Consider the following 21130-nt stretch of genomic DNA (forward strand, 5'->3'; position numbering starts at 1 on the left):
AACAAGTTAACTCAAAAAACTATCAAAGGAAACATTCAAAATTGCAAGAGATAACATTGAAAAAAACTGTCAGAGATAACACTTTGTTGTCTTGTCTCAATTTCGTCTTACAGGACATGTCCAGGTGTATAATTAAAATTTATACATCCTTGTCCTGGTTTAGGGCAAATTTGGGAGAAAATCTCTAAAAGGGGCCCCCCCAGAAAGCCAACCCACATGGCCTCTCTCCCCACCTGGTTTGCGAAGAATTTCCTTAGAGAGAAGGGTGGAAAACCCTGTTTATTTTACAGGCAAAGCACTCCCCAGCACAAAAAATGAACAATACCAGATGACAAAACTCATTCATCACTCTGAAGAGATGACAAATTCAGAAAATCTCTCTGGTGGGTGGTTGCTCTCTTATCAGTCCCTCTGGGGCTGAGAAAGGCTGCTGTCCAGAGTAGGCCCCAGTGGGCTACAAAGTGCAAGCTCTCGGTGTTTCCCCGTGTCCCAGTCCAGAGCAGATTCGAACAGTTCCAAAAAAAAAAAAAGGAAAGAAAAACAGTCCAGGGAACTTCTCTGCCTCAGCTAGCTAAACTAACTAAAAAGTAACATAGTGCTGTATTCTGACCATCCGTGCCCAGACACCACAGTGAAGGAGTGAGAGCAGGCTGATAACAAAACTCTGTGCTTCTTCTTCTCCCCACCTTCGCTATCAGAGCCAGTCTTGAAGGCACAGAATATAATATCCAGCATAAACAGAACACACGATTGGGGACACAAGCATTATAACGTCACCCTAGGACAATCCTTTTGCTAGTAATGTCTTCAAACTGTTTGACTCTTCAAGTCTAAGTGAAGCAATGGGCAAACTGTCCCCCAATTGCTGATATCTTGCATCCAATAACTGTCGGTCTGTTAAGTCATGTTGAATGTGATTGAGAATTTTAAGACTATTCAAGCCTTTTGTGGGGGGTATATACCTTCCCCGCACTCCCCCTTCTTTGTTTTAGCAGCTATGACTTGAACATATTTCAACTTACTAAATTCAGAAGAGTGTCTAACACAACATGCATCTTCATTACGGTCAACAAAACAATACATCTAATAAAACAATAAGCACCACTGAAAAAAATCAACAAGATATTTTACAAACTTCTATTAATATCTGCTGAGAAAGTTTTTTAACATAAACAACTTACAAATAACCAAAGGAATACATATAACGCGTTTAAGAAACAAGGTGAAATTTAGATTTTAGATTTCACTTTTGTCAGTTGTTACTAAGTTTTTGCAAGCGCATCATCAGTATACTTAACATCATTGCTCAATGGCAGTGGTGCAAATAATGAACTTTTTGTTTTTGTTAAGAATTTTGAAATTGAGTCAGAGTTAGAAACATCCCTCTCTGGATGTGCCGATAATGTTTTCTAAGGTAAGATGCACTGCTTTTGAGTGCTCAAATCTTTTTAGAAGAGCAGATTTTGAAGGAGGTGGGCTATGAATAATGAAGCAAAGTGAAAATTTTCCAGGATAGAAATCCATTTTAATTTAGGTGAAATGTACATTTTTGAGTTGAGTCTGTGGTTGGAGACCATAGTTATTTAGCCAGACTGCAAGGCCTAAGCTCAGTGAAGTTACTTCAGCGAAGGACAGAGATAAAGGGGGGGAAACAGAAGATGATAGAGAGAGACAGGGACTGCTGTAAGGGCAAGTCAACCTGACCTCGGAACTTTTTCTGATAAAAAGGAACTAGTGGTAAAAGTCACACAAAACCCCAAAAAAATGAATATGTATGAACCTATTGTGAAACTGTATGCATATGTATTTGAGAGAGAGATAAAAAGAGACCTGAAGTTCTCAGAGGTACGCATGCCTTTGTTTGAGAGAGCAATCTTCGCATGCGTCCGGCTGTAATAAAACATACCAACTTTACAACTTTTGCGAAGTTGTGGGGTTTTCTTCTTTTCTCTGCAAAACAATAACTATATGTGCCTGTACCATTGTGTACAAAATAACAGGTCAGTCAGTAAAATAAAAAATGAAAGTGTTAATTTACAGTGCACATGGGCTAAATCAGTAATTCTAATTATTTTTAAAATAGTTTTTTGAGTTGATTACATATCTTCAATCAATATATTTTTTCAGAAAAAGTACAAGGACATGACTTCAATGCTGCAGGACAAACTCTTTTTGTTAATTAGAAGCTTCTGTTATTACTTTCCCATGCATAGTTTTTAACTTTTCTGTATTTTCAAATGACCTCAGTTCTGTGATTATTGCATTTGCACACTTAGTTGCAAAAACTCAACATTCAAAGCCAAAGTAATATTTTAGTTTAAAAATAAGAAAACATGCAAATCAGTATTTCAGTGACAGCAGTAACATACCTTTTAAATTTAATCCTATTCTTGTTATATTCAGAAACTTGCTATTGACCTCAAAATGAGTTTGCATGAGTACTTAGCTATGAATAAATATGAAAGGTAGTTTTCAGTGATTTTCAGCATGAAAATGATTTCGTAGACATTATAAACAGAAGTGACAGGCGGCAAACATCTAGTCAGAAAACTGCAACTGAAATCTGTTAATGAAATACTTTTCTTTCTGCAGACCTAGTTTTCAGACACTTTTCTAAAATCTGTGGAGTTCATGAAAACTTTTAGTACTTTTATTTATAATACCTTTAGTACTTTTATTTGTAAAACTTGTTGTTCATTATAATTTAAAGCTGTGAACACAAAGGGAATATTTAACTATATGCACTGTCTTTAGACACTACAATCAATGTTTTATATTGTTTTATCATGCTCTAGTAAATTTATTTGAAAATAATATTTATTCAAACCTGTGTGTCCATTGTAGTTAATTACAGTGGTATCGTGTGGATGGATATATGTTCAAAGCTTTGAGATAAAAAATGTAAGTTCAGACTTTGTTAATTATTACTAGGGGATTAGGAGTGCTTCGGTTGATCTGATTTTGTGGGGCTGCAGTATCTCTTATTTTTAAGGCAGTCTGTAAGATACAAAACTTTCTACTTCACATATAACATATTCTGTTAAACAAAGCAAAACACCTTGAAGACCATACTTTGTTTATGTATAGTGATTATTTATTGAATTACTACTCCCAAAAGGCAGATGTGGATACTAGGAAAATGCATTAGATATTTGCTAGGTTTGGTATGACTAATAGTGACATAATAATGACTATATTGACTATTTGGTATGACTAATTGGTTTGCTGTCCTGGTATTTTATAGTATTTTATGCTGATTTAATGGCATCACTTGAGATTCTTTAAGCACAAAAATATTTTAGAACTGTGGTCTGTGATAAATGTACTGAAAGTGCTCTTTAAATTCCTATAGTAAGAAGCTTTGTTTAAAATGTTCTTATGTTTAGGCTGTTGTTCTAGATAATGTACTAACAATTGTTACACTAACAATTGTTATATAAATTTTAGAGCTATAAGAAAGATTGAGGGAAGAGATCATGTTTATTGTAAACCTGAAAAGAAATCATTGTGAAGGTTCTGCAAGCTATTCATTGATTTTGTATTTTAGATAATGTATTTCAGTTTTACTGTTTATAATATATCAGTAAGCTGTTAATAACTCTGAAAGCTATGTTCTACTAAGAAGCTAGCTTGTTATATATAGAGCAATGACATAAACTCTTTGAAGCCCAAACAAAGTGTAGATATAAACAGCACTAAGTAATACTGAATTGGAAGAATCTTACACAGAATGCTGAAAATAACTTCTGGATAAATATTCATTTTTTCAAATATGTTAATTGTCCTCACAGATTCAGTTTTATTGTTATATACTAAATCATGTAAACCTTGCTGCATGGAAGCAGCCTGAATCATCTGTTTGTAGTAGGAACAATAAAGTCCACACTCAGTTCTGAATGAAAGTTCTTTTGATATTGGAAAACCATAGGTCATTCTCATGCAGTGTAGCTACATAAAGAGAAGTTAAAAGTCCAAGAGAGATAGCAACAATTCCACAAAGCAGACTTTCATTACCGTTGTGTAAGTCATAATCAGATTTGGGTAGTTGTCTGTTAATTCCAGGTTTACAGTAATATCAACAGTGTTTAGCAGCTCTGCGTGGCCGTAGTTGGCTCAGAGTGCTGTGTAGGGCTTATGTAAACTTAAGGATTTAACTCTCGCATTGACGAGATTGATTAATCTTGGGGCTATTGAAAGCCCCGTGGACGTCCTACATTCGGACGTGTGGGATAACTGTACAAAAGCCCTGGCGGAGGACGCTATGTCCTTGGGCTCAGGGAAAGCCCTAAAATCGTGGGGCAGAGTTGTCCAGGCTCTGAAAAAGGCTCGACAAGAGCAAGAAACCTGGAAAGCCGCGCGAGCTTGTTTATTAGCCGTGCCGCAGTTGGGGGTGGGCGCGGCGACACAAACCGCGGAGGTGCTTGACCCGGGCGGGCGCGCGGAGGCGCGAACGCCGGATCCCCCTCAGGGAGCGGACTCACCATCGGAGGGGGGGGAGCACACGCGGGTGTTCTGGCGGGGGCTCTCGGAGGAGGCGCGGAACGCGGCCAGAATGTCGGACCCCATAGGGACCGATAGGAACGCCCCCCCACCATATGCGTTTGAAAACGGCGCCGGACCGCATGGTCAGGGCGGAAAGGAGGAGGCGGGGGGCGGAAACGCAGTCAGCCCGCTGAACAACGCATGCGCGGGCGAGCGGGGAGACGGGGCGGCCCCCGCGGAGGCGCGTAAGACCAATCAGAGCGCTTTATTCAAATTAAGTCCTTGTAGGGCAAGGACCTCCCCCAGCAGGAGGCGGGGGGACCCCAGGGGGAGGGAACGGCCCGACCCCCGCAAGAAGGGGCGGGGTCGGAGCCCGAGGAAAAGGCAGAGCAGCCCGGAAGCATCTCTTTACTCGACTTCCGGCTCGGACTCAGACTCGAGCTCGGAGCCCGAGACAGGGTCGGAGGATTCCGACTCAGATTCTAGCTCTAACAGAGAGAGAGCAGCGGCATGTAAGGTCACTAGCCACAACGCTCCTGCATGGGTGAAGGGGTTACCAGAGAAAAACCGAACCCCGCTTACAAACTGGCGGAAAATAAAAATGGCTTGCGCGGAATGGGCTCCGTCTGCCACTCTGGTGTTCCCGGTTCGTGTGGGGGGGGCAGGCGGAAACCAAAGGATTTATTCACCGGTTAATCCAAAAGATGTGCAGGCAATTGTTAAAGCGATTGCGGATAAGGGAATTAATTCTGCCATGGTTTGCACACTCATTGACGGCCTTTTTGGTGGGGACGATATGCTTCCCTTTGATATTAAGCAGACGTGTAGAATGATATTTGATGGTGCAGGGATGATCGTTTTTAAACAAGAATGGGAGGATAATTGCCTCAAACAGCTAGCCTTGGTAACGGGGGCAGACCACCCACTGCACGGCTCCAGCATACAGAGGCTAATGGGCACAGACCCCACTATGATCACCCCCCAGCAACAGGCTGAGGGTTTGCGTGCCCATGAGGTCATGACAACCACCCGTGCTGCCCGAGAAGCCATCCGTGACACTTCGAAAGTGGTAGCTAAACCATCCCCGTGGTCTCTCATAAAACAGGGTGAGAGTGAAAGTTTCACTCAGTTTGTGGACAAACTTCAGGCTGCATTAGATTCCTCTGCGTTACCCCCAGAGGCGAAGGGTCCCGTGCTGGCAGACTGCCTACGCCAGCAATGTAACTCAGCCACCAAAGACATTTTAAGGTCACTGCCGCAGGGGTCCAATATAGCTGCCATGATCAGACACGTTGCAAAGGAGGAACATCTAGTTCCCATTCAAGCAGCAGTTCACACTGCAATAACCAGTGTGATGGCGTGCCTTAAGTGCGGCCAGGCAGGCCACTTGGCAGTAAACTGCCCCCAGCCAAGGCGCCTATCAGCAGATGCTCCACCACGCCAAGGGGGAGGTAGGGGGCCGTGCTGGGTGTGCGGAAGGAAGGGGCATTTAGCTAAGGAATGCAGATCCAAGTTTCAGGGAAACGGGAGAGGGAGGGGGCAGCCAGGCCGTATCCAGCCCCCTCCCACCTGGAACATGCAGCGGCCCAGCTACAGCAGCCCCCAGTGGGGCAGGGGACCCTCATACCCTATGGCCCCACAGGGAGCAGTCAACTTTGCATCCCCTCCAGCAATACAATGGCAGAGTTGCGCAGCACCGCCCTCAATACCCTCGCACCCCCCACCGCCACAAGCCGCGCCGGAGTCACAGGAACAGCAGGAGACGCCCCAGAGCGGGATCCCTGGGTGGCCTTGGTCATGAAAATAGGGAAGGAACCCCTGATGGTGTGAGGGACATGCCGCCTTTATGGTAGTCAAGATCCACACGTCATAGGGTTCCAGTTCTGGGCGGACACGGGATCAGACTGCACGATTATTCCCCAAGCACACTGGCCCGGACATTGGCAAATCAAAGAAGTCCCTCCAGTGAACGGAGTGGGAGGGCAGTCCCGGGCATGGAAAAGCACCCAGCTGGTGGCTATAACACTTCATACGAAAAAGGGACCAAAACAGACAGTCGCGATTTATCCCTACATACTGCAAAATTCTCCACCCTTGTTAGGAAAGGACGTTCTTTCCATGCTAGGATTCCGGATTACAAATTTATCCTGAGGGCCACTGCCGTACACCCTCCGCTGCCAATCAAATTGACCTGGAAATCATCAGACCCCGTATGGGTCTAGCAGTGGCCCCTGACAGAGCCTCTAGCGGCAGCGTTGCTGGAACTGGTCGACCGCGAACTGCAAAAGGGTCACATAGAACCCTCCAGCAGCCCATGGAACACCCCTGTATTCGTGATCCCCAAGAGGTCCGGACAAGGCTATCGTCTCGTCCACGACCTGAGAGAGGTGAACAAGACGATCCGACCCCTGGGTCCAGTCCAGACACTGCTACCCGCGAATTCAGCCATCCCCGAAGGGCAGCCGTGCGCAGTACTGGACATCAAGGACTGCTTCTTTTCAATACCCCTGCACCCTGAGGACAGAGAACGATTCGCCTTTTCCGTGGCGTTTCAGAACGGCGAGCGGCCCAACCTTCGCTTCCAATGGAGAGTGCTTCCACAAGGCCTAGTCGACAGCCCGACCATATGCCAGATCACCATGGACAAAGCACTGACGCCAGTCAGACACTCCAATCCCACCGCAACCATCATCCAGTACATGGACGACATCCTGGTTGCAGCACCATCGACAAGCCAAGTAGATGACCTGGTGACCACAATCACAGAGACCCTTCAGGCCAACGGCTTCGAGATCGCGAGCGCAAAGATCAAGAGAGGACCCTGCGTGACCTTCCTGGGAGTAGGAATCACAAGCTCCTACGTGACACCCCCCGAGATGAAGGTCAACCGAGACGTCAAGACGCTCCACGACGTGCAACGCCTGGTGGGATCGCTGCAGTGGCTTCGCAACGTCGTCCTGATTCCTCCCGAGGTCATGGACCCTCTATACGACCTCCTGAAAGGGAAGAACCCCTGGGATCCCAAGGAGCTGACGCCGCAAGCAACGAGCTCCCTCGACTTCATCGAAAACCAGATGTCCACTGGCACGCTTGCCAGGTGGAACCCAGCCATGCCACTGGACTTGTACGTCCACTTTACACCGAAGGGGGGAGTGGGAGCACTGGCTCAAGGACTTGCTGAAAAGGCCCGACCGATCCAATGGGTGGTCCTCGGAAGACCCGCTCGTGCATTTTCCCCAGGAATCGAATGCATCGCCAGTCTCATCATGAAAGGCAGGAGACTCGCCTTGAAACACCTAGGGACAGAGCCGACAAGCATCCACCTTCCTTCCGTTTCGCAAGCAGCCGACCTCGGAGTCAGCCACAATATCAGAGTACCTGGCCCTTGCTCTCTCTGGTTTCGGAGGAGAAATCTCCTACTCCTCCAAGCCACCCTGGACAAAGCTGCTGACCGCAGTCGACATGGACGTGCCACCGAAGGTCAAGGACAGACCGCAGCCAGGACCAACGGTCTTCACAGACGCTTCCTCCACGACTTCAACCGCAGCAGCAGTGTGGCAGGCAGGAGAACAATGGCACTGCGTCAAAGCGTGTGACCCCACACTGTCGGTGCAACAGCTGGAGGCAGCAGCAGTGGTTTTGGCGTGCGGACTCTTCCAAGACGAACACCTCAACATCGTAACGGACTCTATATTCGTGGCAAGGCTCTGCCTGTCCATGGCAGGACCAGGAGTGTCGACATCAGCAGCAGCCCTAATGCTGGAAGAAGCACTTTCCTTGCGACAGGGCACCGTGTCAGTCATCCACATCAACAGCCATGACCCAGTCAAAGGCTACTTCCAGACCGGCAACGATAAAGCGGACGCCGCAGCGAAAGGCGTTTGGACCCTGCAAAGAGCTCGTCAACTGCACGAGTCGCTCCACATCGGAGTCAAAGCACTGGCGAAGAGATGCGGAATCCCGACAGCGGACGCGAAACATGTGGTAGCCACTTGCCCTTACTGCCAGAAGTCACCCCTTTGGACCTACGGAGTCAACCCGAGAGGTCTCAAGCCCTCAGAAATCTGGCAGTCGGACTTCACCTGGTGCGAACTGATGAAGCCCCGAGCATGGCTTGCAGTGACAGTAGACACTTATAGCGGGACGATCATAGCCACACAGCACCCCAAAACCAACTCCAAAAACACAATTCAGCACTGGCTGGCAGCCATGGCTTGGCTTGGTATCCCCAAGCAGATCAAAACGGACAATGGCTCCAATTTCATCTCTAAACAAGTACAGGAATTCGCTGCGAAATGGGGCATCACGTTAGTGCAAGGCATCCCATACAACAGTACCGGGCAGGCCATAGTTGAGAGAGCAAACCAGACCCTGAAAACCAAGATAGAAGTATTGGCAAAAGCAGAGGGCTTTGCCAATGCCATTCCCCCAGGAGATCAGGCACGTATGCTGGCAACTGCTTTGCTGGCACTGAATCAATTCCCTAGGGGAGACGAAACAAACAGTCCCGTCCAAAAACACTGGGCCACTCGAGCGCTAGAAGAGGGCCCACAGGTGGTGATCAGAAACGAGCTAGGCGAGTGGGAACGGGGTTGGAGGCTGATGCTCACGGGGGGAGGGTACGCAGCTGTCAAAAAGGACGGCAAAATCAGGTGGTGTCCACTTAAGTCGATTAAACTGGACCTTCATAGCGAGCAGAATGAGACTGACGAGAATTGCGAGTCTTTGTTTACAGGACCTGCTCGTGGGACGTCCTCGTGACACATACATCCCGGTTCCAGACGAAAGTGACAGACCACCAAGCCGTCAGGCAGCACCCGAGAGACCCGCACGGGTGAGACCCAAACACCAAAGGTGCTTCTGTGTGATTTTGCTGTTGGGGCTTGTCACCAGAGGGCAAGCCAGCTCAGACCACTACCCCCATCAGCCCTTCAGGTGGGTCATGCGACACCTTAGTAGTGGCAAAGCACTCAGAGAAATCACCACACCGAACACTCCATCCTTCGTGCTCCGCATCACCGACCTGTTTCCAGGACAGCCAAGGGCAAACCCCTATTCCCTACACGCCAAACACTCGTACCTATCCTACTGGTGCCCAGCTTCAAACCCTGGGAAAAGCTACTGCAATCACCCAGGGTGGGGATATTGTGGGCACTGGGGCTGCGAAACCATAGTCACAGATGCCAGACCGTCGGGGCCTGGGTGGGATCCACAAGAGCCAGACGAATTCTTACAGTTCACCTGGGCACCCATCGGCTGCAAAATACCCTTCTTCTTTCGCGAAAACCCCCATCGAAACCAAATTAAAATCCCTAACTTTCGGGCATGCACTGATTACAACATGACGGTCTTGCAGCCAGAACACCCTAGCTGGGCCACAGGCAGAACGTGGACAGTGGTCCTTCAAGGGTCAAAAGAGAGGGTGAACGTGCAAATTATCAGGCTCCAGCCGTCAGCACCCCGAGCAGTCGGACCCAACAAAGTGATTAAAAGCGTGCCGAAAGGGAGAAACATAACCTACCCCAAAACCTTACCCACAGGGGTCAGCAATGTCCCGACCGGTCAAGCGGAAACCTTTCAGATGAGTCGCTTAACCGGGTCAGACGCAGACCCAATCCTTCGTATGTTAGAGGCTACCTTTGTATCCCTGAACGAATCCAACCCTAACCTAACCGAATCCTGCTGGCTTTGTTACGATGTCAAACCCCCCTTTTACGAAGGAGTCGCTTTAGACACTCCCTTCAGTTATTCCTCAGCCGACGCCCCTCACCAGTGCAGATGGGACACCCCTCGCAAAGGAATCACCCTGAGTCAAGTCACAGGCCAGGGCAGATGCTTTGGCAATGCAACCCTAGCTAGGCGGAGAGGCAACGTCTGCACCAAAGTAGTCAAGTCTAACAGGAAAAACAATAAGTGGGCAGTCCCATCCGCATCGGGGATGTGGGTTTGCCAGCGATCCGGAGTGAGTCCTTGTGTGTTCCTTCCCAAGTTCAATGACTCTAACGACTTCTGTGTCCAAGTTCTGATTGTTCCTAGGGTCTTGTACCACTCAGACGAAGAGATGTACCATCTTCTTGAGGGAACCAGCTGGATCCACAAAAGAGAAATAATGACAGGTATAACTATTGCAATGCTGCTCGGCCTGGGAGCAGCAGGAACGGCCACGGGTGTCTCAGCCCTAGCGACACAGCACCAGGCACTGTCCCAACTGCAGGCAACGATTGACGAGGACCTGCAGAGGATTGAGAAATCCATCTCCTATCTAGAGAAGTCAGTCTCCTCACTCTCAGAAGTAGTCTTGCAGAACAGGCGGGGCCTGGACCTCCTGTTCATGCAGCAAGGGGGCCTGTGTGCCGCCTTGAAAGAAGAGTGCTGTTTCTATGCAGACCACACGGGAGTCGTGAGAGACTCCATGGCAGAACTCCGGAACAGACTGGCCCAGAGGCAGAAAGACAGGGAGGCCCAACAGAGCTGGTACGAGTCCTGGTTCAATCAATCACCATGGCTAACCACTCTGATTTCTGCCCTGATAGGTCCATCGGCGATGCTGTTTCTAACAGTCACCTTCGGACCATGCCTGCTGAACAAGCTGGTCTCATTCGTTCAGAGCCGCCTGGAACGGACCAACATCCTGTTCATAGGGCGACGACAGTTGCTGTGAATTCAGCCAGGGAATTCAACCAAAGAACACTACCAGTCACAAGATTTTCCAAACTTGTCTGGCAAAAGCTTACTCAGGTTTCCCAAAATCCCTTTCCCTTGTCAAGTTACAACCTTATACCTCAATTCAGTATCTATGTACACGACTACCTCATTCATTTGTGAAAAGGGAGGGGGAGATGTGGTAGCTAGGGAAGAGGCGCTGCGGAAGATTTCGCGATGTCACGGAAAGCTAGGACCCTCGGTTCCCCATAGATAAGACCCTCAGGTACTCATAGATAAGAAATTAACATAGGAATGTGGTCCCACTAACAATAGGAATGTTGCCCCACTGAAGCCAGTAACTTTCTATCCCTTACCCAGTACTTTTCCATCCCCTACTAACCATAGGTAAGAAGGACAAACCCCTTTTTGACGTAGAGACCCCTAAGACTATAAGACCCCATGAGAAGAAGTAATAAACGCCTTTTGACCGTCCACCACATTGGTGTCTGCGTATGTCATTAGCCCGAACGGCCCTAGAGAGAGGGCTGTCGAGCTGTACCTCAGAACCAGGTCGCCTGCCTTGATCCAGAAGGCAACAATGCAATGCGGTTCAGCGCCTGCCCCATGGAGGCTTTCGCTGGCGGGTGGCCCGGCTCCACTCCGCTGCTCTCCGCAGCTGCCCATGGCCGGCAGGGCCCTCCAGCCCCCCGGGCATGACAGCAGCGCTGGTTGCCGCCACATCCTTCAGGCTTTTTGAGCCCTGTCTGTTATGATGCGGTGTTTTGCGGTTCCGCGTGCCGACAGCTCTGAACCGGCACTTTCGGCTTCGAGGGCCGCTTGTCTTTCGACTTCCACCTGTGCGCCAAAGCTGTAGGTGGCCGTGCCGAGCGGTGGCTGGGCTGTCCAATCAGCCACAGGAAGGAGTGTGCTGAGCATGTTAATGGCGATATAGGGCGTAGAACAAAACGATGGCTCTGGCAGCCGCAGCGCGGGCCATCCTGGGCACCATGCAGATGCACCAGATGCGGCAGGATGGTACCACGGGGATAGGAGCTCAGATAACAGCCACTCCCCCCTCGGCTTCTCACCCCTCCTCTCCGCCTACGCAACTAAGGTGGCATTCACTCCCCCCACCGCTCCACCCCGCCCTCTGTCCTTTTTGGACGTTCAGGTGGGCAGTGCCTGCGGAGCCTCAGCTGCGGCTTATGCACTCCACTCAGCTTTTGTCTGTTTTAAAGTGTTCAGCACCAACCAACAGGTTGTCAAAATGTCTTTGTTGGTTTCATTGCCTCGGGGGAGCAACTTAATTATTAATCCACTAGCCTGCTCCCTTTTTCGCACATTAAAATCAGCTTCTGCGGTGGTGTCTAGTCCATGGCTCTTGCACCATGACAGCAAGGCTTGCAGAGCCTGTTCTTCATACTTTATTCCTTGTTTGCATAAAAAGAGGGTCCATACCTGCTTCACGGCTTCTTCTGTCAGGACTCGGGTCTCCATGTACCCAGCAAATACTTTTCTAGTTACAGTGGTCCAGAATCTCGCAGCTCTACCCGCTGCTAGCAGCTCTCCGGGCTGCCTCTCCACTGCTATGCCTGCAGCCTGGCGTACCAATCACATTGATATCACCACTTGTTGCTGTTGAAATGGACATGACATGACACTCTAAGTTCATGCAGCAATAGCAAATTTTATTGAGTGCAGCTTTTTTTTTATAGGATTTTCAAAAACCTGTGCGAGTGATCTCAATTGGCTGAATTTGGTTACTACCCAGCTCACTGACCAATGGCTGCCTGCATCTGTGCTTGTCAGGGATTGGCTGGCATCTGCTGTTTGAATTTGAATCCCCTGGATTCTCGGTGCCTTCCTTCTAGGGATGTTTACCTCTTTTTCCTAATGACATAGACTTGTCCATTAGGGTTATTTATGACTGTGAGGCCTCCAGGGCCTCCGTTAGCCACCACACTCTTCCCTCTCAGCTCATATGCATGGGCTTCCAGTTGAAAGGTGGGTTCATCATCCCATTTTATGTCCAACTCCTGGTCAAGAAGAAATAATCAGAGTGGATCATGCAGCATGCACCTCGGGCTTCCTTTCCCTCTGACTGTGGCAGGAGAGGACCAATCTCTTGGGCTGCTCCTGACAGCTTGAGGCACTGGCCTGTAAGGGTGAGGAGGTCCAAAGATTTTCTTCAAAGTTTTGGAGCCAGGAAGATGCTTTCTCCACAGTTATTGTATGTATACCTCGAAAATACTTCATTGCCAAGCTCTTAGAATATGATGCAGAGGCACTTTGAATCACCTTTTTCCACATTGACCACGTGCACAAGATATCTTCTGGATCTTTGGAGATCTCATAGTTTTTCTAGGTCTCTGTAGATGAGATGGTTTCAAGCAGTTCTAGTTCTCTCAGATACTGGATGCTTTCTTCAGTGGTAGACCACTTTCACTGGGAGTTTGCAAGATTATATTGTAGTTTAGGAACAGTACTGCCAAATTAGTTTTCCCACTGAAACCCATGAGCTGCTCACTCACTCCCCCCCTCCCCACAGTGGGCTGGAAAGGAGAATTGGAGGCACAAAAGGTAAAGATTACAAGTTGAGATAGGAACAATTTACTGGAAACAGCAATAAGATTGTAGTGGGTTCATGCTGACTGGATGCCAGGCACCCACCAAAGCCGCCCTCTCTCTCTACTCTGCAGCTGGACAGGGGAGAAAAAAATATAACAAAGGGTTCATGAGTTGAGATAAGGATCAGAAGAGATCCCTCACCAAATACCATCATGGGCAAAACAGGCTCAAATTAGAGATATAAATTGAATTTATTGCCAACAAAATCAGAGCAGGATAATGAGAAGTAAAATAAAACCTTAAAAATACTCCTCCCTCCTTCCCAGCTCTACCTCTTCCCCCAGTTTCGCAGGGAGATAGGGAATGGGGGTTATGGTGAGTTCACTTGTTTCTCCTGCTGCTCAAGGAGAGGAGTCATTCCCTTGCTGCACCATGGGGCGTCTCCCATGGGAAACAGTTCTCCACAAACTTCTCCAATGTGAGTCCACCTTACAAGCAACAGTTCTCTGTGAACTGCTGCAACATGAGTCCATCCCACAGCCAACAGTCCTCCCCAAACTGCTGCAGTGCAGGTCCCTCTTCCACGGGTTGCAGTCTTTCAGGACAGGCTGCTTCAGCTGGTGTGTCTCTCTCCATGGGGCTCCCATGGGGTCACAGCCTCCTCTCAGGCATCCACCTGCTCTGGTGTGCGGCTCGTTGATAGGCTGCAGGTGGATCTCTGCATCCCCATGGATCTCCATGGGCTGCTGGGAGGCAGCCTACATCATCGTGGTCTTCACCACAAGCTGCAGAGGAATCTCAGCTCTTGTGCCTGGAGCAGCTCGTCGCCTCCTTCTCCACTGACCTTGGTGTCTGCATAGTTGTTCTTCTCACATGTTCTCACCCTGCTCTTCTCTGTCTGCAATTGTAACTGTGCAATCACTTTTTTTTCTTTCTTCTTAAATGTGTTGTCACAGAGGCATTACCACCATTCCTAATTGGCCCAGCCTTGGCCAGTAGCACATCCATCTTTGGAGCTACCAAGGGATTGGCTCTGCTGGACATGGAGGAAGCTTCTAGCAGCTCCTCAGTCCCCCCGCTACCAAAGCTTGGCCATGCAAACCCAATGCAGTGGTACCAACTGATTGACTCTGCTTCGGGCAGTGGTGGGTCTGTCTTGGATCTGGCTCAGTCAGACTGGTTCTGTTCGACATGAGGACAGCTTCTGGTGTCTCAGAGAAGACACTCCTGCAGTCCCTATGCTCATCCCACCAAAAGCTTGCCACATAAACTCAATACACGGAGTAATGATCTGTGATACTGTGTACATGCCTTCATTTAGATTTCCTCTTTGCTCCAACTTTCCTCATAGCACTAACTCTACCAGATTTCTATAAAAAAGTAGAACTTGCTCTATTTTCAACAGGATCAATGCTCTGAAGAAAGAAAAATCTTGAATAGTGAAATGAAACCATCAATCAGTTCAGTTTCCTAGGAAGATATACTGGATGCACAAGTGTGAGTGTTTATGTGTGTGTGTTTGTAGTCCTTTATGAGAAAGAAAAAGTAAATATCATTTCTGTTTTTCCCTCCTTCCCCACTGTAAATTATTCTAAACAGATCTTCCCTGGAGGAAACTACAGCCTGAGCTCCTGGAAAGTGTGTTGCCCAGTGCTGGAATAACATGCTTTTCATTGCAGTTAGACAAAGATATAGTTTGGGGTTGGGATAGGTCATAACTGAGACTTTTATTTCTGGTGGAAAAAAAAAAGTCCTTTCCCACAAAAAGTATAGAAAAAAATTAACCTTTATTTCTTCTCCTTTAAGTCTAATTACTTTGATTTGCATGGAATTACTCCTAAATTAAACTGAGATAGATGCAAGAGAATTGTGATATTTTGGTACAAATCTCTTCTCCCACTGAAGAGCAGAAGAGAATAGGGAAATTGCTGGACAAGTTTCTCAGTCTGATTCTTCTAATTTCATTTCAGCCCTGAAACTTCTGAATCTGTAGCATAAAACTCCTGCAAGCAAGAAGAAAATCAGGCTTGGAGAACATTTCTGACAACGAAGTTGCCAGAGTCCTGTTTGACTGGAACTGCCCTGAATTTTATAAGTATAACCTGTGTGACTACTTCCTGTCTTAGAAAACAAGGCTCCTTTTTCCACTGCTTTTCTTGACCGTTCATCATTAATGTTGACATACAGGTAATGTGAAACAGATTGTCTTCAAAAACAAATGAAAGGAGGGCAGCATAGGCTGATTATGAGTTTATGCAGTGTGTAAAAAGTATGGTACATATGTTTGTTATCTTTGTCAGAATATGAAATATTGCAAGGTTGGTCTGACCTACTGGATGTCACTATGTATCCAAAAACCTTGTGGAGTTCTGTATTGTAGTGTTATAAATGACAATATAGTTATTGGTTTTTGCATTTATGTATTGGCTTTTGCAAGTTATTATTGATCACAATGATTTTATTATAGTACTATTTGTAACCCCTTTTAACTGTTTTAATATAGTATAATCTGTCAGCTTTTGTATGCACTGTGTAGCTCACATAAATAGTAGTGTGATAAACATGTATCGTAGTTCAGGCTTTCGCAAAATATTAAAATAGAGACTATAAAATGTTAGATTTTGCAGGATACTTTTATTTTTTAAACTAACTGACAATAGTGAAAATAATTTAGTTACGTTTGTGGAAATAGTTAAAACTGTCTGTATGATTAGATAACATTGAAGGAACCACACAGATAACATCAACAGAAAGAATGTGAAAAGGACTTCTGCCACTCACCCTGTGGCTATCAATAATCCAGTTTGTTGTGGGGAAATGACATACATGTTGTGAAGAAACGGCACATACATTGTGAGGAAATTACATACACGACTCCCAAAAATCAAGGGTAGAACAAAGCTAAAGAATTCATGGAACATGTAAAAGACTTTAAAGGAATGTTTGAATATGTATAATCCTTGTGAATATGCATCTAATCAGTGCAATGAAAAAGCATATAAAGAAAGTTGTTATAGGTAGCTGGTGTGCTTTTGGCAGTTTGCCAAACATCCCAGTGCTGGATATTGTCCCTTTTATCCCTCATTAAAATTTTAAAAATTTTAAAGAGCGAGCCTTTCTTTCACAGTAGCATTCACAGGGTGTTAGCTAGTTACTAAAAATCGCAAGTAATAATTCCAGGAAATGTTTTGCACAATTCAATGTACAATAATTCCAGGAAACCTACGATAAAGCCATTATAATGCTCAGAGCATATACCATCAAAGGAAGCTATCCTTAATATTAGACAAGTTCTTTCTGCCCCCAATCTAGAAAAGCATTTAAATATGTAAATGAGGAAAAATTGTTAGGGAACAGGAATATTTTTTATTTTTATCAGTTGAGATGCAGTTTGGGAAAAAATTTTAAAAAAAGAACGAAAATTTTTGTAAACAATCACTTTTCCCAATTGTGACATATCACAACAGCACTTGCAACCTACATACATTTGTAAACATGATTAATGGACTATGTCAGTGACTATTCACATGCTGCAAGTTATGACGGCATTTAAGAGTTTTCCAAAACACTTTCAGTGTGAACAAAAGACATGACTGGAGAGAGGCAAGTTAGCTGACAGAACAAGATAACAATTATTTCCTTCTGCTAAGTAAAATGCTTTTTTCTGTGTGGTGGTTAGACTGCTTCACACAATGCATTGCCATAAATCTATGGTTCCCTAAATTTTGTGAATCTGTGGGTCACTACCAGAACTCAAAATTTCTCCTACATAAAGGAAACCTTTAAGTCACTTAAATTACTTTCTTCCAGGGAATTTTGTTCCATTTGTTGCTAAAAGACAATAACAACAGATACTTAAGAGGCAAAAATATTACCAAGGTGGGGGGAGGGGTGCAGTTGGCTGCACTCTTATAGATGAGGGGCATTCTCTTGGGAAGGGAGACACTGCAAGATTTTGGCTGGGGGATGAGGGACTGGGCTCAGCTCCTTGCTCTCTCGCTCTCAGGATCAGAGGGGAATGGACCGTTGCTGCCCAGAGGATTCACTGCCACTGTGGAGCTTTTGTCTGTTGCTGCTTCTTCTACTGTGGGTAAGCCTTTGCTCGTAAGAGCAGCTGTTAAACTGGGACTTTATGAACACCCTACCTCACTGGAAGGGAGCTTCACCATCTACTCGGGTGCCTCAGTGGAAAACCCAGGACCCCGAGCCCCAAGCCCCTCCAAGGGAGCCTCTCCTGGCTGTGTTCGGAAGCCAGGCTGCCACTGCCCAGCCCTGTCATTTTTCTGCCACTGCTCTGGGTTTTCCGTTACATTGTGACCCAGAGCCCTGTGCCTGCCAGTGCAAGAAACAACTGCTCACTTTAAAAATTTAAAGGGTTTATTAAACCTTAACAAAAATACAACAAAAGGACTAAATAAGGAAAAGCAGGCCTGGGAACTGCCCTCGTGGCTGCCTACCACATGGTTGGCTCCTCTTGAAGATGGATGCTTCTCTTTTTATATCTCTAGCCCCTCCTAGAGCCTTGTCAGTCAACTCTTTCCTTGCTGTCCAGTGGTAGAAGTTACTTTCTTACATTCTGATTGGAGGTCAGGTGTTACCATAGTAACAAGCCAACCTTCCCAAATGCCTGGATTACCAAGACCATCCCATGATAACACATACTGGGGGGAGCACATTGCAGTAACATAAGTATACATTTATAAAACTTCTTTTACCATACATATAATGTTTACCCCTTAATTGTGGAAGCCAACCATTTACTCATCTATAACATCAGGATACCCCACAACTCCTGCTACAGCTGTGGAGTTTCTGCTATGCTTTGTTTGCTTCTGTCAGGAAAATTAATCCACAAACACCAGAGGTTTATGTCCAAAAAGGAGACAGAGGAGTCCTGTAACTTTATTTGAATAAAGGGAGAGGCCATGGGGCATTCCCCATGGGTCTCTCAAATTTTTGGAGGACGCAGACTCCTTTTTATCCTAATTTCCTGACCTCAGGTCCCTCTCTGTTTCCCCATTGGCTGACGTACTTGAGAAGTACAAACTTCCCAAAATGCCTTATACCTAAGACTCCCTTCTAATGTACACCCCCCCCCCCCCCGCTTTGTCTTTTCCTTGTGTCACTCATTGGAATTCCTTATGGAATTTATGGTCATTCCCATTGTTTCTTCTCTCAGTATCCAATTTTATTTATCAGCAGACCTACAGTTTGTTTGTAAAAACAAACCTCTCTCATTCCATTCATCAATCACTAGAATCCTTCCCATTGTTTCTTTTATCTCTCAGTGCTGGTTTTATCTACCAACAGATCCACAGTTTGACTGTAATGACAAGTCCCTCCTTCCTTTTAATACCCCGAATGTGCCTGCCTCTGCCATTCCAGCCACTGTTCCTGAAGTTCCTGCTACAACCCATTTTGCCATCTGGAGGGGCACCGGGATTGGCTGCCCCTGTGAGGTTGTAAAGGAAACCCCTTTTCTATCTCTTCTGCTGGTGTGCCTGCCATTAACCACATGGAGAAGGTAGCTGAGCTTGCACCACAGCTTCCCCTGCAGCTGCGGGGAATCATCGCATCTGCCCAGCTCGCCTGGGAGCCAGCAGGGCCCCTGCTGGCTGTGACTGTAACTACACCAAAGGGGAAAGTGCCTGACAGCCAAGAGAAGGCTGATACAGGGTTTCTGGTTTTGTTTCTTATTGCTGCCATTGTTGCTGTTTGTTTGCCTTGTTATACATATACATATAAGTATACATATATACATATGCGTATTCATATACATATTCATATACATATACAGAACTGTTATTCCTTTCCCCATATCTTTGCCTGAAAGCCCCATAATTTGAAAGTTATAATAATTCGTAAGGAAGGGGATCATATTTTTTTCCATTCCAAGGGAGGTTGCTACCTTCCTTGACAGACACCTGTCTTTCAAACCAAGACAAATAGTAGAATACAAATCTGTATTTAAGACATTGGTGAAGGACAATAGGATAGCCCTGACATTCCAAGATGCTTGGTACCCACAGCACCAAATGAATACAGAGAGAAGAGACTCCTGCTTGGAAGCCAGCAGCATAGATGTACATGCCTCAGAGGTTTTGAGTTGTGAGGCCCTGAACTCACTGTGAGTTTGCTGGCATAATTCATTCAGGCAACACAGTTCCTGCTCTGCAAGCAGAGACAAGGAATAAATAGGCTTGTTAGTATCCAAAGTAATTTTAAGATATCAAACATGAAAACAAGTGGAAGTTATAAATCTCTTATGTCTGACATGCCTGATAAAATGATCCCTTAATATAAATCCATCAAAATTTCTAGTATCTTCACCGAAGTAAGAATTAAAGTACTATACAATTATACCAGGGTAAATGAGTGTCTTGGTTTGAAAAGACAGGTGTCTGCTAAGGAAGGCAGGAGCCTCCCCTGAAATGAAAATTGCAAACCTCCTCCTTCTGAATTGTTATAAATTTGAAATTAAGGGGGGCTCTCAGGCAAAGATAAGGGAGCGGGAATAACAGTTCTTTATTAGGGGAAGAAAATAAAGTAAACAATGCAGTAATATAAAACAACACTGACAGAGCAAGAATACAACCTGACACCCTGTTGGTCAGAGTGCTGGTAGAAGTCCAATTGGAATGGTGGCTGCAGTCCTCCTGGATTGGCAGATGTGGTTCTGTTGGAGCAGTGATCCTGCACAAGGGTGTAGTCTTCCTCTGAAGATCCAGTGGAAAAGGCAGCTGTTCCTCTGAAAACCCAGTGGAAAGGCTTTTCTGGTGTCCCAAAAATCACAGATTATATCCAGGTAGGAATGTTTGGCTCCTCCCTCTGGGCGGATCATCTCACAATGGGATGATGAAATTTTTATCAGTCATGCAGTGACATTCAGTAGCCCATTAACAGCAGATGTCTCCATGGAGGGAGGATTGGTTTGTGCAAGAGATAAAGAAAACTGCCCAATTAGCAGAAGAAAACTGTCAGACCTCTAACAGATGGCAAATAGAATACATATTGCCTTGCATTCTAGGTCAGTGAGACAAGAATTTGCTTTCCTGGCTTTGATTTGGATTTCAAGCTGGTTTTAAAGGCCTATTAGTTTACAGGAGGCAATGAAAATACTTCAAATGATGCAATATTGTAATAGTGAGTGGTGCATCTGTAGACATGCTTTTGTTTTTCTTAGAGGAGCTCTGAATCTGAAATTCAAGGATATTCAGAAAAAAAGACTCGGGGAAAAAACAGTTTACTCTCTAGCTCAGAAGTACTTTGTTCCTTCATAATCATTTAAAAAAATATCACTGCACTTTCTTATTGGTCACTCATCATATTATGCATATATCCAGCTGTATGCTGGACATTTTGATCAGAATAATCCTGTGAGGGATTTGGTACTGTTATCAAAAGCTTTACTGAAATCCAAAATGATCACATCAAC

Source organism: Melospiza melodia, chromosome W (assembly GCF_035770615.1).
Source record: "Melospiza melodia melodia isolate bMelMel2 chromosome W, bMelMel2.pri, whole genome shotgun sequence".
Classification (NCBI taxonomy): Eukaryota; Metazoa; Chordata; class Aves; order Passeriformes; family Passerellidae; genus Melospiza; species Melospiza melodia.